The sequence below is a fragment of the Lygodium microphyllum genome, chromosome 5 (assembly GCF_053477565.2).
Source record: "Lygodium microphyllum isolate KBCC chromosome 5, Lygodium_microphyllum_v1.1.10, whole genome shotgun sequence".
NCBI classification, from domain to species: Eukaryota; Viridiplantae; Streptophyta; class Polypodiopsida; order Schizaeales; family Lygodiaceae; genus Lygodium; species Lygodium microphyllum.
Window position 1 is genome coordinate 97,842,029 of NC_141139.1, and position 17,803 is coordinate 97,859,831.

The following is a 17,803-nucleotide window of genomic DNA, read 5'->3' on the forward strand; positions in this document are numbered from 1 at the left end:
TTTAAGGTCCTTGATCTTATCATGATGCACTCGAACTATCAAGGATTATTCCTTGTCAAATATGATAGGTGTACTGACAACTTGTGATTGTGATTGCTTTTTGTCAAGAAGTTATAATTTCAATGGACTGAGCACTACTAGCAACAATTGATGGTAATTGTTTCTCTGAATCTTTATAATCTTTGAAAGCATTCTTGATCTTATCATGCTCTCTCTCTCTCTCTCTCTCTCTCTCTCTACACATATACACACAATAATTTCTCTCCCTTTCTTTCTTTCTCTCTTAATTTCTCTTTCCCTCTCCTCTACCTCTCTCTACTTCTCTCTTTCTTCCTCCCTCTTTGTAACGTGTCCCCTAGTATCATCCAGGACACGTTTTAGCAGTCCATCGGAAAGGATGTCTAGAAAGCTCCACCCGACACTCCCATGGAATGTTACGGGTCTTGCAATCTAGTTCTTCCTGCATTTGCCACGTAGCGGAAGTATCCTGGCCGTTCCCACTTAGGATCGACAGGAATTAGGGTTTTCCTAAAGGGGTCGTTAGCTAACAGCAACTAGCGTCAGACCCGAGCAAACTACTTTACGCAAAAACGCCACATCCAAAGCGGATTCACGCTGCACTTGGTTCAAGGAGAATGGGAAACGAAAGGGATGCAAAGCTCAACCTCTCTGCCATAAGGCATAGTCCCATTCCGTTCCCCTAAAACAATGTAAATCGGGTAAGACATAACTCTAGGTCATCGTTCTCGTTATTCTTTTTGATGATGATGATCATTCTGCTGTTCTTCGAGATTTTTGAGAAAAGTTCCCGGCTAACCGGGACCACCCAACCATAGGACGGACCCATGGTCCATCCTCCGCACTTTTCTTGGTTTGTTTTAGTTATATAATCATCTAACACATTAATTTGACATATAACAATCAACTTCTTTAATTAACTTTGTTAACCACTGGTTCCTTCACGTAATCTTATCACGAGACATAGAAAAACAACATCAAGCAAGTTCTTTTAACATTTCATCATTTTATCTTTGAAATACAAGGAGTTCCGCCCGTAAGCTTTTCCATAATCTACCCGAAGGCTAACCAGTAATCTCCAGGGATCACTATTCCAAGCTTCCGCCTGTCAACTAGTATGCGGGCCTCAAGATCCAATCCCGAGTCACGTTAGCCTCTTGTGCAGGACCCGGAAGGCGAGGGATTTACGACCAGAGCCCCCCATGGCACCCAAGCGTCCTCCTGCTCCAAGTAGAACTCAACGGAGAGACCTCTCGCGGCGGGTTCGGTCCACGTTCCCGGTGCGGTCAACAACCCCCTTGGTTAGGGTCACGCAGGCAATCGGGGGTAACTGAAGCTGCCTCTCCCTTCAGGCCTTTAACCTGAAGTATAGGTACTTGTTTAATTTGTAATTCATAATTCAAACAGAGCCCTACAATCTCTAGCAAGCACAAACATTTCCATTAATCAACCCAGTTGTATGGCAAACTGCTAAGGAAGTGTTTTTTCCTTTTTGAGTGTATCAACAGTCGTTCTCAAGATGTCTTGTAACTTGGCAAGATCCCTTATATTTGGGTGTAGGGTATACTCAACTTGGTTAACCCTAGGGTACCTTAGATATGCTAGTTTCTATTTTACAACTTTCCTTATTTAGAAGGATATCCAAAAATTACGTCTTTTTGCAAGATAACTTGCATAAGGATCTGCCGTCCTTGAAGAGGGTTTTTCCCTTTTCTCCTTGTGAATCAATCACAAAATGATTTCATACATGTTGCGCAAGTCTGGCGATGGAATAATCTGTTTAGATTCCTTAAGCTGATGTATGACAGGCCTAGGGTTTCTTCATTTAAGAACCTTAGGGACAAACCCTAGTTTCTTATCTTTATGAATTTATTGTCCCTACGGTAAGGAAAGTAGTCAAGTGTTTAGGGTATGAATGTTTCTATGTTTAGATTGGTTCGGTTATCTTTTGGAAGGTAATCCTACTCGTCTTGTCATGGTTTTACTATTCTTGTGACAATTAACCTTCCTAATCAATACAGTTTAATTTGGCATATAGCATAATGCCAAGATGATACAAAGACGACAATACTCCTTGGGACAAAAGGCCTAGCTGAGAATTTAGTGTATACACACTTTATTAGTTCCAAGTCCTCAAATAGTAGGGGAAAAGTGTTAATAGAGTGTCATCCAGTAATTTCCCATTACATTTTCTTTCCAAATGAGTTCGTATATCTAATTTTTATACTTGTTACTTTCTAACATTTAACTTCCGTTTTCTTTAAAGATGAACTCATGCCAAATAACAACAGTTGCCTTGCTAAGATGTGCAACTAGCAAAGATAACTCCCTAGTAATTTGAGCATCGAAGAAACCTTCCATGAATTTAGCCATTTTACCATGATTCGTTGCGAAAGGAATAAGACTAATGGTGCAAGATATAATTTGAATATATTACTATAGTAAATGGTTAATCTTGCCTATAATTTTATAATGCTTGATGCAATTTGAAGGAAGCTAATTTGTATACATTGTCATTCATAAGCTAACTCCTTCGTTAAAAATAACTTGAACAAATATATCTTTCCTTAACAATTTTTCTTTGTGTGACTGACTTAAAACCAAATTAACATCAAGAAGAAAAACCTGGCTTTGAGGTGAGATATCCACATGGATACCGGGAGATGACCCTCCCGCAGCTACACCTTGGACTTTCTTCGGCAGCATCGTAGTTCGAACATGAGATCGCCTTTTCCTTTTTCTTCTTGGAATTCCACCGTCTTCTCCTTCCTTTTCTTTTTCCTTTTTCCCACTCTTCCTCCATCACTCCCTCTTTTCACTCCCTCTACTTCCCTCCCTATCTTTTATCTCACGGCTATATTCTTCCTTACGGGGTACATACGAGGCCGTGATGATGACTTGAATAGTTTAAAGAAAAATCCGGAGGGGAAAAGGGCAAGGGCTTAGGGGGGAGATTTAAAACCCTGGGAGGGGGGGGGGAGAATAAGGGGCTTAGGGGGGAATTTTAAAACCCCGCGAGGGGGGGAGAACAAGGGTTTAGGGGGGGGATTTTTAAACCCCGGGAGGGGGGGGAAGAATAAGGGCTTAGGAAGCCCACCTTGGAACCTTCCAAGGAGCTTCCTGGGAGGCCCACGTGGGGGGGGGGGGGGGGGGGGGGGGGGGGGGGGGGGAAGTTTGATTCCCAGCGATGATGGCTAGGAGGTGGAATGTGGCGGCGGTCTTCAGGCGATGGAAGAGTTGTTGGCTGGCGGCGATCCCTGGTTCACAGCGGCATGACAACGGACGTCCTTCCCTTCTCGACTCCGATTTATGGCGGCCTGGCCCAGTCTTCTCTATCCAGTGGCCCCCCCTCCCCTCGTTTAAATAGTGGAGGGAGGGGGATATTCTCCTCCTGCGTGTCGGCACGCATGCCCTCCCTCCCTCCACAAGCGCCACCAAGGAGCTTCATAACTCCTTCTATTCCCCTCCCCCTCCAGCTCGTCCGTCGGCTGGAGGGATAAGGGGGGAAAATTTTAATTAATTTTTTTTCGATAAATCCAATTATTTACTTAATGCGGGATATTACACTCTTCTCCTCCTCATTCTTTCTTAGCCTTTCTCTTTTTCAAATAACTTGATGAACTATCTCTCTTAAACTACATGAACATGACGCCACAAAAAGAAGATCCATGGACTGGCCCCATCCCATAGGAGCTACGAGATTCCCCAAGGGATGCCAAAATCATTTCAGAGTCACATATCAACCATAAAATCTAATTTGAGGAGTAGAATGCATTGGTTAATAGCTATTCATCAAAACTATTATAGTTTGAATACTCATAAGATTGGGTTGGTAGCTAGCCATTTCTCTCTTTTTCTTTCCTTAGGTTACTCTCTCTTTCTCTCTCTCTCTCTACATACATACATACATACATACTTACATACATACGTACGTACGTATATATATATATATATATATATATATATATATATATAGTGAAGAACAAGAAGAAATAAGAAAAAAGGTTTTGCCGCATTTTACTCTCTCTTACTAGCTCTCCATCTCAACTCCTTCTCCCTCTCTCTTTCCCTCTTTCTAGTAAGCAATTGAAATTATTGCAAAATTCAGAAAGAAAGTATGCTCTCTCCTTTTATTTCAGAACCACAAAAGAGAAAAAATAACTAAAAGAAAACCTCTCTACCCTAACTATCACCATGTCTTGAGTCTCGCTTTCTCTCTAATAAACACTCAGAACTACTCTCTTTTTTTTAAACAAATCGCAAAAGAAACTAAACAATTATAGTGAAGAATACATACATACATATCATACATATACATACAAGATAGGGTTTTGAACACTACAAGATATAGGCCTTATATCGATGTTAAAAGTGACGAAAATGTAAATAAAGAAAATTTCCCTGTCGTCACAAAAAGCGTCGTAACACTATATTTGGGAAAATGGAAATTTTCCATAAGTTTGGGGCACGTGGTTAAATCTTTGGATTTGTCATAACTTGAACACTATAACTCCAAATCAAGCGCCCTATAGCTCAGTGGATTCCATTTTTCAAGAGCTTTCCAATGATAGGTCACATCATACGGTTTTGAGAAACTTATGGGCATGTTATCCAAGTTCCACCTTTTTGGTATTCAAAAAATAGAAATTGGGAGATTCCCAAACTCACTAATATTGTGTTTCGTTATTGGCGATGCCATAGAACAGTCGGTATCAGCGTCATTATTTGCATCAGTATCCGATGCAAATAATGACACTGATAACAATGCTTTGCAATGCTAATAGCGATGCCAATAATGACTTAATAGCGACGGTAACACGGGAAAGAAATTTATGGCAAGGCAGCTTATAGCACTATGTGCTTCATTTGGGCCATACAAAATAGTTTCTGCACTGTGTACAATGCTCGTATAAATAAAGACAAAGTGTACTTAAATCATAACACTGATGCATGAAATAAATACATGATCACATAATGAAAGTGACTAGTACAATCATGGCAAGATATCACTACTACATAGAAAATGTCTACACATATCAGGTGACCAAAAAATAAGGGTGTGTGAGCTCCAGGGATCCAAGGGCGAGCTATACATCCTCACCATCCAAAAGCTCATCCCGCCACAAAGGAACATCGAACGGACTATGCAAAAAAAGAAACAACTACACATCAGTCCACCATACAATAATGCATTCTAATTAAACATGGTAACTGCAGACAAGAAAGGTGAGTGACTTACAGGGCCGCCGTGTCTATACAATCGATCGATCAATGTAGTGAGACCATGCCTCTTTGTATATCGAGTCTTAAGGCCGATCGGATCGCAATTTGTAATGGAGTGCTACAAAGGAAACAAAATACTAACTGTTAGAAATACGATTGTCAATACAAAGGATATTGCAAAAAAATAAGCAAGCAAAACAAAGGAAAACTTACAAAGTGCTCCAGATATGTCCTGTGTCCACCACTCCCAAGATGATGAGCCACTCCGGCCTCTAGTTGTGCCCTCACCACCTCGCACTGCTCACTCCAACGTTTTGGAGAATCTGTAGGCTCCTCCCTCAATCAGCACTAGTCATCCGCGTCTAGCCACTCGGGATTTGTAGTCCCACTCTTGAGTGCCTTATGTGCGTCCGATCGTCTGTGTGACTTATATGCACGCATGCACTCCATCATCCAACCCTTAGAAAACCTATCTGCTATGGCTGGAACTAGAAACTCCTCATGCAAGGATGCTACTATGTAGTCCTTGCTCCCCTCTGGTATGTTTTTCCAATGATCCAAGACATTGTGCCGAAAAACTTGTTGGCACAACTCTTTCATGCAAGCCATCACCCTCCTCCCCTCATCATTCATGATGATGGCTCCTGACCTATCATCTACAAGATAGGCATACCCCTCTGGGGTATGCCTAAGATGGGTCATCTCCCACATGTGACCATGCTCTTGGGCATATCCAAGAGACCCTTGTACATCTAGTGTACCGATCGAGGTAGTATCTATCGGTGTAGCATCCATAGGGGTGCCACCTATGGACATCTGAGAAAAAGCTGGAGTAACTGGAGTAGGCATCCCCACATGTGTGACAAATCCTGGAGGTGATGCAACTCTAGTAGAATGACAAGACGGAGACACTGCGTCCATGCCTCCACAAGAACCACCTAAGCCATGCTCTTTGGAACTAGCACAAGAGCGAGGAGTAGTACCTATATCATGTGCGGACCGCGGGCTCATTGCCTCTGTATCTCTACAGCATCCCCCTAACCCTGAAGCACTCCCTCCCTCTGGCCCAAGTTTGGAGCGTTGACCTCGTCTGCTCGAAGCTGAAGCATCTATTCGCGCCTAAGTAGATCTAATAGAGCGGCCTGATGATATCTGAGACAGCTCCTGGTCCTCCATGTCTCTGAATCTCGCCATCTGATCTAGAAACATGCGCGTGAAGATATCCTGCAACTCCTCATCACTCATTCCTTGACTCATCCTGATGATCGAAGTATCCAGAAAGGTCACATGCACCACAAACAAAAAATGATGTTAGCATAATCAATTTAAGTCATACAAATCACGGTAATATAAATCTTATAAAAATGGTCTTACTTAAAATGAATATCTTATGTACCCTTATGAGAGATTAGTCAAGGAATTGAGTAAGTGGATACTCCAAGTACGAAGTATCCTATGACCCCATGTCGATAGACATGTCATCACAAAAGGATGAGTCCACCTCATTCTCAAAGAGTTCTTGGACTCCTGTATTTTCATCATTGTTACCTGATGCTAGCTCTCTACATGCTCCAAGATTTTGTAGCCTCCATCCCTTGCAATATCAACCCCTCAATTTGCATATTGTCCTCATATATGCTCGGAACATCGCTTTGATCATATACTCTCACACTTTGGGGAGCTAAAGGTATAACATACCACCATCGAGGTTGTCGGGGGTTTGGATAGAAGGTTACATGTTCACAAACACATACAAGAGAGCTTAAAGTATTGTGACATGTACCATGTCGTAATACAATTAACAAAAAAATGAGTTCATGCATCTGTTCACAATGGACGGGCAACACAAAGGTGTCACGCAAATCCATCCTTTTTTTTTACAATCTATTTTGAGAAATCCAGATGGACCTCATCGAATTGTTGCTCCAGCTCCTTCAAGTACCACTTTGAACCACTGCACATCAAATAGTATCATGGAGAAGCTATGGTAATCCATCGTAACAATACTTTGCAAGTTCCCAAAATACTCCATCTCATCTATAACCATGTTTGGATCCATTGGTCGTCATCGGCTCTCTTGCTCAAACCTTGCTGTGATACCACAATCTGTTGTGGAGCACATTTTGTCAATACGCTCCACACGAAAATGCTGTCCGTGCGACCAACTGCACTATATATTTTGTATTGTACATTGAAATAATCAAATTAGTTGTCGCATATAAAATATAGATACAAAAAATCCTAAACATGTCATCACCTTTGGACTACATCCCCTCGAGAATTCCCACTCCTCGGTTGAGACCTCTGCCCCTTCGCGAGATGCTACGATCAAAGCTCCATGCAACCATCGTGTTGACATAAATCACGCTATCTCCTCCATACTCTGAGGATATCGAATCGATCACTGGCATGTACTATGTCAAAATTCAGATCGCGCTTCCTCTCGATCTTGCCTAGCTTGGTGGTACCTGGCCAGCCACATCTCCATAGAGGCATGATGCAACATACAAAAGTGATTCACTTTCTCCTCCATTGCAGAATCTATTATTTTTTCGATCCCATTTTTAACCACCACATCTCCGGTCAGTCTATCATCATCCTTCAACGACCATAGCATATTGTTGTGTGGATCCACCATTGATAGCCATTGTGAAATATGCACTAGCGCCTCAGACACCAACCAACCTTTAGCCATGCTACCTTCTGACCGAGCTCGTTGTTGCACAAAGCCTTTCAGGGTTTTCATGAAGTGCTCCAAGAAGAACATCCATCACGTATGGATAGGTCCAGCAATTTCCACTTTATCTAAAAGGTTGCACAAAAAGGTGGATTTGTATCGTGAGCATGCTGGTAGGCAGGTATTTCTCAAAGAGACAAACCATCTCCATTGCTCCCCGCCTCACGGATTCAATAGAGGACGTCTTAATCTCCTTCTGTGAGATCCATTACACTAAATTCGACAACCTGTAAATGGCCCCGTGTATTTCTGGAGTAAGGTATCTTGCGATTGCAATCAGTAGTACAAATTGTCATAAATGAGAAAGCATTATGAACAATGACTACACTTCAAATAGCAAAATGTACATGCCACTTATAATCTATTCATAGTACAAACTTGACATATCTTATGCCAATCATGCGATTTTAGCCCTGATAATTGGTCATCTTTAGAAAGCACAAATGTGAGAGAATGCATCATACCCGTCGAAGTGCTGATAAACTTGACTATTTGCTTCACAATGCTCTCTTCTTTAGTGGACAAAACCCAAGAAGCGCGAGATAGCTGCACACGACCATTAGCACTCTACTGCGGCCAAAGCACCTCCATCTTGCCTACCTCCTTCAAATCCATTTCTGGTTGATCTGTAAGTGGGTCCAATATGGCAACTCGTAGAAAACTGAGAACCATCACATTCCATTTGAATGTGACTCCGCGTGGACCATTTTTAGCTCATACCAGCTTATGGCATTCATACGTGTTGGAGGTCGTCCAAGAAAACCTTCCGTGAGTTCATGACCCTCTAGCAAGAAAGCAGCGTGTCCTTGATATACCATCTTCTTCATGGTTCGTGACCTTCGGAAGTCTAACTATGGCCCACACAATGGACATGCATGATAACTTGAGGTAACGAGACCTGTCCCTTGTGAATACAAACTTGAACAAGCTATGATAGATATTACCAACGAGAATGGAAGCCTATTTACCAAAGCACTCTCCGAATCCCTGAAAGTCATGCATCATCCACATAATAATGACTCAAATATTGGCATACCATCGACCATCACGCTTGCTCATATCTTGCATGATGACCCCCTCCTCCCACAAAATCTTAAGCTCATCGACTAATGGACGAAGAAACACATCCATATTTCTGATTTTGTGGCGGTTGGGGACGAGTAAGCTAAGGATGAGATGTTCTTTTTTCATAGAAAGCCATGGAGGGATATTGTAGTTGACAAGGACTATAGGCCACACACTATAAGAAGTTGAGCGCGACTGAATGGTTTCACGCCATCCATTGCAAGACCAAGCCAAAGATTCCTTGGCTTTCAGGCAAAGCTTGGGAAGATAGAGTCAATGTGGCTCCATGCACGTGAACTCGCTGATATTCATTGAACTCCATATGTTGACGTATCTATTCTGCGCATGTCATGTTGTCAAGCTCGCCATGTCGGACTTACGAAACATGTGGTTTATGTAGGGGATAAGTGGACAGTGTCTAAGAACTTTTTTAGGGATGGTTTGCCCTTGCAAGTCCTGTTGATACCTGTGAGAACCACACTTTGGACATGTCTCCATAGTCTCGTATTCTCCTCGATACAGTATGCAATCGTTGATATATACATGGATGTTGTTGTAGTCCATACCAAGCTTTTGTAAAACATGTCGTGCATCATCATAAGACTCAAGCATGGTATTTCCAGGTGGCAATATATGATACTTCAGTAACCTGAAAAAGGACAAATGTTTTTAATGATAGTGCTGAAAAGAAATCAACGAAGCATACATACAAGGTACGTGAATAACTCAGTCACACTCACATCGCTCCACCCATATTTTGCTTGCACACTTAGGAGTGCAAGCAGTGTCTTCAGGCGAGATACTCGGCACCCATCATATAATGGTATGGATGCTTCCTCTCTAAGCGGATCAGAATTCTCGACATCCATGGGAATCAATGCATCGATCATTGCCTCCATCTCAGGCTCCAAGATTGTAGGTAAGTCTGGAAGGTTGTCTATCTCCTTTGGTATTGACAGTATAGATTAGGTAGTACCTTCCAAGTGGTGGATTGGCTTAGGCACTCCATCCATCGCACACCCACAAACTCTTCTAATTGGCCGCAAAGGGTGCACTCCTCCTTGGGACGAGACGTCACCTCCCTAGATAGAAAATTTGCCAGCCACACCCAATCTTTTTGTATATGGTATTCAATTAGCTTCCGAATACAATGCATGATTGATATTAACTTTTCTTACCATTTGCTAAAAATCCAAGATCGCTTGATCAATGATCTTAGATTATTGAAACTTGTCAAAGCGTTGTACGTTGTCATCGTGTTTGGGGTCAAAGGTCTACCACCGGGGCTTAGAGCAGAATAGGAGTGAGAGATTCAAAGGGGAGAGAGGAAAATGATTGGGGTTTGATGGATTCTCAGGTTATGGAGAGAGTAGATGCGATAGAGAGTAACCAATTTCTTACATCGCTGTGTCATACAAGTATACCATAATAAACTTGGATCCGATTACATAAAAAACCATGAGGTTTATGCATAGATCTATGTTAGATTTTGCTCCATTTCCTACAACAAATTCAAGCTCTAATGCTCTCCATTTCATGAAGATACATGTATTGAGACTTCAAGATACAAGGTATAGAGAGAGTTCTCATTACAATTGACATAAAGTCCAAAGGATAATAAAAATGCATCAATAGAACCACAAATATACTTTGCCCTGCATTAAAACAGTAATTTCCAGCCCTCAAACTTGACTCATAAATGTATACAAACTCATGGGAAAGTCTCTCATTACAATCTCAACCAATGCCCTATTGTTTCAGGAGCATTGTCTACACAAGGAAGTGATTATATTTCAAGAAACTCCTTCAAATGAATGAGCTTTTAATGGCTACCCTGTTTATGATAGTTTTTGGAGAGCCTATTCAGCCCAGACATTGGCAAAAATCACCTCTTGACTTGCCCCAAAGTCACTCAAGTACTTGTGCACAAGAAGGGCTTCAATGGTACATGAATATGGTAAGAGAATGGAAGAAGACACTCATAAGAGCAGGCTGAATACTTTTTCTCTGTTTTTCCCTTTCATGGATGTCATACAACTCATTTTCGTGATACCAAATGGATGGAAAAAAAGGACTCTTACCTTCTTTGTTTGTATCTCCTCTTTATCTTCAATTTACTTTGTGTTTGCATGCTTTGGAGAATTCACCATAGTCTTCAACTCTCCCTCCATCTTCCACAGGTGTGCAGGGCCAAAAAATGTGCCGCAAAACGTGGGCTGCATTCCTCTCCTTCTTCCACACAAAAAAGAGTTCACATAAGTCATATACAAGTCATATAAGTCATGTACAACTATTACTCTGTGTCTCTTGTGGACCTAGTCAAATTTGGAGTGCTCTTGACAACAATTGGATCTTCCAAGCTAATGAACTTCATAAATCAATGTGACATAGCTTGTAAACTATCAATTACCACCTGTTGATCAAGTTGAAGATCCTCATATACACTATCATTGCCATTTTTCTTGATACAAATTGAAAATTGCACGTCAACTTACAAAGAAACTTATGAGATGTCATTATCAAATGTAAGGAAATAATGACTGAATTATGTATGAAAGTTTCTTATGTGGATCCTAATGAAGTTCTTTTGCAAACATAAGAACTCCTTGTTTTATGCCATGAACAAAAAGCCCTTTCGTTCACCCTCTCCTAACTTGCACATCCTCCGGCATGTTCCACTTCATGAATTTGCAGGTTAAGGAGGCTCTTCTTCTGACATATCTTCATCTTCATCCTCTAAGTATTCTTCTTCTTTCTTGTCTTCAAGTAGATGGCTCACATATAAGTCATCAAGCTCATAAGTAGAAGACTCTCTTCGTTTTAAGAGCTTGATATGTTTGTCGGCTATTGGTATCTTGATCATGGTCCCATCCATTTCAGCCAAAGTGTAAGTAGCATTATCATGTACTACCTTCACCACATATGATCCAAACCATCACTTGGCTAGCTTCCTATAAGCACTATACTGATTGTCTAGGCTGCTGTCATAGACAAGTACCCAATCATTCTCTTGGATAGCTCTTGGACAAAGTTAATGACACTTGTCGAACCTCTTCTTATTCTTCAAAACTCGTTGCCTTCAGCCTTTCGATGGCTATCTTGACATCGTCTGGCCTTCTTTCAAGCTACCTTATGCGCAAAATCAGTAGCTCTTATCTATTTATGCCTTCATCCCAAGGCAAGATACTCCATGTGATAATAGACTCCTCAATAGGCATAATAGGTGGCTGCCCATACATTAGTTCAGCCAGCATATAACCTGTCACTGCACTATGGGTAGTTCTATCAGCCCATAATGCGAATGGAAGCATTTTAGGCCATTCTCTCATCTTCCCTTTGCAAGACTTTGCCAAAGCTTTGAGAATCGGTTGATGTCCTCTTTCACTCTTACCATTGCCTTCAGGATTGTAAGTTGATGTAAAAGATACCTGGATTCCCAATTGAGCAAAGAAATGGCGAGCCTCATCGGCATCCAATTCTCCTCTATCAACAGTTACTTTGGCAACACAACCATACCTGCAAAACACTTCTTCAAGTAAAAATCTACAAACAGCTTGAGTCGTCTTTGTGGTCAAGGCTTTTCCTTCCACCTGATTTGTGAGATCTTCTCTAGCAAGCACTAGAGATCTCATGTTCCAAATTTCTGTAGGCATGGTTACTAAATCAATAACCCATCTATAATGAATGGATAAAGGAAAGGTAGGCTGAAGCCCATCTCTATGCTGAACCATAGAGTACATTTGACAAACTTGACAAGACTCAACAGAATACTCAATATCTTTATATATGTTTTGCCATCAAAATTTCTCTTTTATTTTGGAAAAAGTGCCCCATATGCCTCTATGGCCAACCAATAGGCTTTCATGAAGTTCTTGCACGACCTGTCTTTGAGTCTTCTTGTCTCCTAAGACTCAAATAGGTGCTCCTCCTTTCTTCTTCGCATGCCTCCAAAGGTAAACCCTCTTTGAGAAAGAAGCCATAAGCCTTTCTCCTCATTCTCTTGAACTCTTCATCAGTCCAATCTTCCTTCTTTGCCATACTGCTCAAGTATTGGCCAATTTTTAGCCAATCACTTGCATAATATTCTTCCATAAAATGAAAACAAACTAAAACAAAGCATTGAGCATGCTGTCTTTCAGCTGCCCACCATCTTTCCATGGTTGTTTCTTCATTCTTTGTTGTTGTAAATTCTGTTACGGTAGTAGTATCTGTTGTACTTGTTGTAATTAATGACGTACATGCATTTATGACAGTTGTACCATCATTAAGAACAGTTGTACTTGTTGTTTTCTGATTTGAACCAGCAATTACATCTTTATTTTCAGCAAATATAGACTTTGTTACTTCCTCATCCATCATCTCTTCTTCATCTTTATATCTGGCCCGCAAAAGCATGTCAGCAACTGGATTATCTCTTCCTACAATATGTTTCAAATCAAGATTTAAGGATTTAATATAGGCTATCCATCTTAGCATAGCTATGTCGGGAGTGGAACAATTGGCAATCATGCCCAAGAGTGGAAGACAATCTGTTTCAACTACTACATGTGCTCCCATGAAGTATTCCCGATCAAACTTCTGTAACGTGTCCACTTGTTATCTTCAGGAAATGTCTTAGCAGTCCATCGGAAAGGATGTCTAGAAAGCTCTGCCTAACACTCCCATGGAATGTTACAGGGTTTGCAATCTAGGACTTTCCATGTTTGCCACATAGCGGAAGTTTTCTGGCCGTTCCCACTTAGGACCAACCTGAATTAGGATTTTTCTTATTGGTCATAACGGCAACTAGCGTCAAACCCGAGCAAACTACTTTACGCAGGAATGCCAGGTCTGAAGAAAATTCATGCTGCACTTGGTTCAAGGAGAATGGGAAACGAGAGGGATGCGAAGCTCAACCTCTCTGCCATAAGGCATAGTCCCATTCCGTTCCCCTAAAACAGCGTAAATCGGGATCATTATAACTTAGACTCTAGGTTAGCACCCTTTTTCTATTCATATCCTTTGAAACGATCTTCTCGCTGTCCATCATGATTGAGAAAAGTTCTCGGCCAACCTGTTGAGATGACAAGCTCAACACATGCGGACATTGATGATGGACCGCCTGGTTAGATGGGTCCACACGTCTACACCTAGCACGTCGGTGGTCATTATGCATCTCACATGGCCACTGACTCATTACTTATTATATTCAGGTCGTTACACCTATTTACAGCTGGCATAGTTATAGCGCCAGTCGACTAGTGTAGTCGGTTATGCATTGTTTGACTTAGTAGGCCACTTTCTTTTTATGTTGTATCTTATCTATACTTTGTGTACATTGTGAAGTGTGTGGAAGAAGAAGAAGAAATCAGCAAGAAAACGTTTTGGCCTCCATCTCTCTTCTTGTCTCTTGAGTGAGCTTCTCCTTGTGCATTCTGTGTGTGTTCGGCGCAGCATCTTGAGCAATCCCCTTCACCACGAAATTCTTGACATGGTATCAGAGCCGCACCACTAAGAGAGGCTGATTTCGAAGGTTGAAGCAAAGGAGAAGAAGCAAGTTTTGAGCAAGCAAGCCACGGGTAAGAAGCTCTCCCATCCTTCCACTCTTTCTCTTGGGTAGTGCCTGTGGAGGCACCGGAAGCAGGGCATAGCAAAAAATCTCAGATTGCAGTGAGATTTGGTGTGCGCAAAGAGCACTGTATATTCTGCAGAAAAGCCCTTTAGGGGCATTTGAGGCCGTTTCAGGGCCCGTTTTAGAGCCGCAAGTTGCGGACAGCAGTTTCAGGGTACGCTGTGACTTCAGCTGTATCGACCGATAGTGGGTGCGCAGGTTACAGATTTCAAATCTGTAAGATTAAAGGTGTTTACCAGTGAGTAAACACGAGGTTTATCTGCAAATAGGTTGCAGATTACATGTATTGTTGAGCAGACAGTGAAAAGGGCTGTCTAGTGTATTGCTGTGCACTATAGGTCGAGGATTGCAGAAGATTTGCTTGCAGTTTGGTATTATTCTTGTGATAATGGCAGAGAACAGTGGAAGCCCCATCATTGAGAAGCTTGACAAGAACAACTACCCTTCATGGAAGTTCCATGTCACGAACTTTCTTATTGGAAAATGCCTCTACAAGTTCGTTTCAGGTGAAGAAAAGGAGCCGGAGGTGAGTGATCCTCCAACTGCAGAAGAGATAAAGGCACGAAAGGAATGGAATGCAAAAGACAAGAAGGTCATGTATTGGTTGTCTGCAGTAATTGACAATAATATGTTGGGACACATTAGAAATGCAGAGAATGCATATGCAGCTTGGACCATACTTGAAAGTATGTTTTCTGTAAATACAAAGGCACGAAAGATTCAACTCAAGCAAGAGTTGAATACATTGAAGAAAGGGAAGATGTCTATCAATGAGTATGCATTGAAGGTAAGGAGCATTGCAGATGCATTGGCAGCGACTGATGCAATGCTCGATGATGATGATTTGGTGTCGTCTACCTTGGGTGGACTTAACAATGAAAAGGCTTGGAAGTCTTTTGTAACTTCCGTATATGTCAGAAAGCCATTTCCAGATTTTGATGAGTTGGTCTCTCTAATGATCATTGAAGAAATCAACATGCAGAGTGAGACATCTGAAAGAAGTGGTGAACAGGTCCAGGCTTTCTACTCCAGTTCAGGAAGGGGACGTGGCAGGTTCTCTTCAAGAGGCCGTGGTACAGGACGTGGTAGTGACAACCAACAAAACAGATTGAATCAGCAATTTGGCGATATGCAGGTTTCAGGAGGTTGTGGTAACTTTAGAGGCAGGGGGAGCTTTAGAGGAAGATGTGGATGGCAGAACAGAGGTTCTAATAACTCTGGTATTGTGTGCCACTACTGTGGCAAAACAGGTCATATTGCAGCCCAATGTTATGCCAAGAAAGATGATATTCGGAGTGGTAAGCTACATCAAGGAAACTATGCATCGTCTTCACGACAGAATGAAGATAAAAATGAACGTTTATTTGTTATGCAGCATATGCTGAATGCTGTTACAGGAAAGGGAACACATGAAGATGTTTGGTGTGTCGATTCAGGTGCATCCAATCATATGACCAACCATGCAGAATGGTTTGGAGAGATGCAGGATTTGCAGAATGCAGGTTATGTGCAGACGGGTGATGACTCATGCCACCCAATTTCACACATTGGAAAAGTTCCCTTGTCCTTGCATGATGGTAAGACAAAGAGTCTTTCAGATGTATTACATGTGCCATCTATTACAAAGAACTTGGTGTCAGTCGGTCAAATGGTAGAGCAAGGGCTGCAAGTCAGATTTAATGCAAAGGGCTGCTTTGTAGAAGACTTCAATGACAAGTGCAGGTTGGTAGCAAAGGGAAGTAGAGTTGGACGTATGTTCACTCTAGATGCTGGAATTCCTACTATGAATGCTGCTATGTATGCCAAAGGAAAAGGTGTTGTTGCAGACATTAAAATTTGGCACAAACGCATTGGACATGCAAATGTACAAAGGCTGAAATTAATGCAGTCCAAAGGGTTGGTTACAGGCTTGCCTACATTTAAAGTTGCAGAATTTCAGAAGGTATGTGAAGCATGTCAGTTTGGTAAGCATGCAAGACAACCCTTTTCACATGACAGAGATGTAAGCAGAAATATCCTTGATGTTGTGCATACAGACATTTGGGGGCCTACACAAAATGTATCTCTTGGAGGTAGTTCATACTTCGTCACATTCATTGATGATTGTTCTAGAAAGCTGTGGATATATTTTATGAAGGAAAAGAGTGAAGCATTTGAGCACTTTAGAACTTTCAAGGCTGCAGTTGAAAGAGAAACAGGCTTGAAAGTAAAGTGCCTAAGGTCAGATGGAGGGGGAGAGTACCTCTCAAATGAGTTCAGTGATTTTCTGAGGTCTCATGGGATAAAGAGACAGTTCACATGCAGGTATACCCCACAGCAAAATGGGGTTGCAGAAAGGAAAAACAGGCATATTGCAGAAGTTGCACGCGCCTTGATAGCTGAAAAGAATATGCCTAAGCATTTTTGGTCTGAGGCTGTTCATACTGCTGTTTATATTATGAACAGAACTCCCACAGCTGCAGTTTATGGTATGACCCCCGAAGAATGTTTTACAGGTAAGAAGCCTGATGTTTCACACTTGAAAGTATTTGGCTGCATTGCGTATGTTCATGTGCTAGATGAGTTGCGGAAGAAACTGGATCCAAAGGCTGAAAAGTGTGTCTTTATTGGATACTCTTTAGAGCAGAAAGGGTATTGTTGTTACAACCCTGTCACATGTAAGTTCAGAGTGAGCAGGGATGTCATCTTTGATGAAATGAGCAGTTGGTATGCATCTAGTGGTGATGCATTGGATGTTGATGATGATCATGACACTCATGTGCAGGCTGAAAGGCAAGAATCACGGACTCTTAGTGGACCAGAGACATCATCTGGTAGTCCTTGGTCTGGGAGACTAAGGAGTATCTCTACATCTTCGAGTGCATCTAGTAGCACTACAGGTAAAGACAAAGGAAAGAATACAGTGTCAGAAGGCATTGATGCAGTTATTGATGGAGACTCCAGTGGCTCAGAGAGCTTGGATGATGAGCTTGACATTCCTTTAGTGAGGACTCCAGGTGTGCAGAGAGCACGTGTTAATGCAAAGACTCCATTGAGTGATCCAGTGGTACGCAGGTCTAGCAGGGTGAAATACCCTGTTTAAAGATTTGGTTTTGAGGGTTATGCAGCTCACCATTATGCTTATATGGTGAAACTAGTTGAGGATGTTG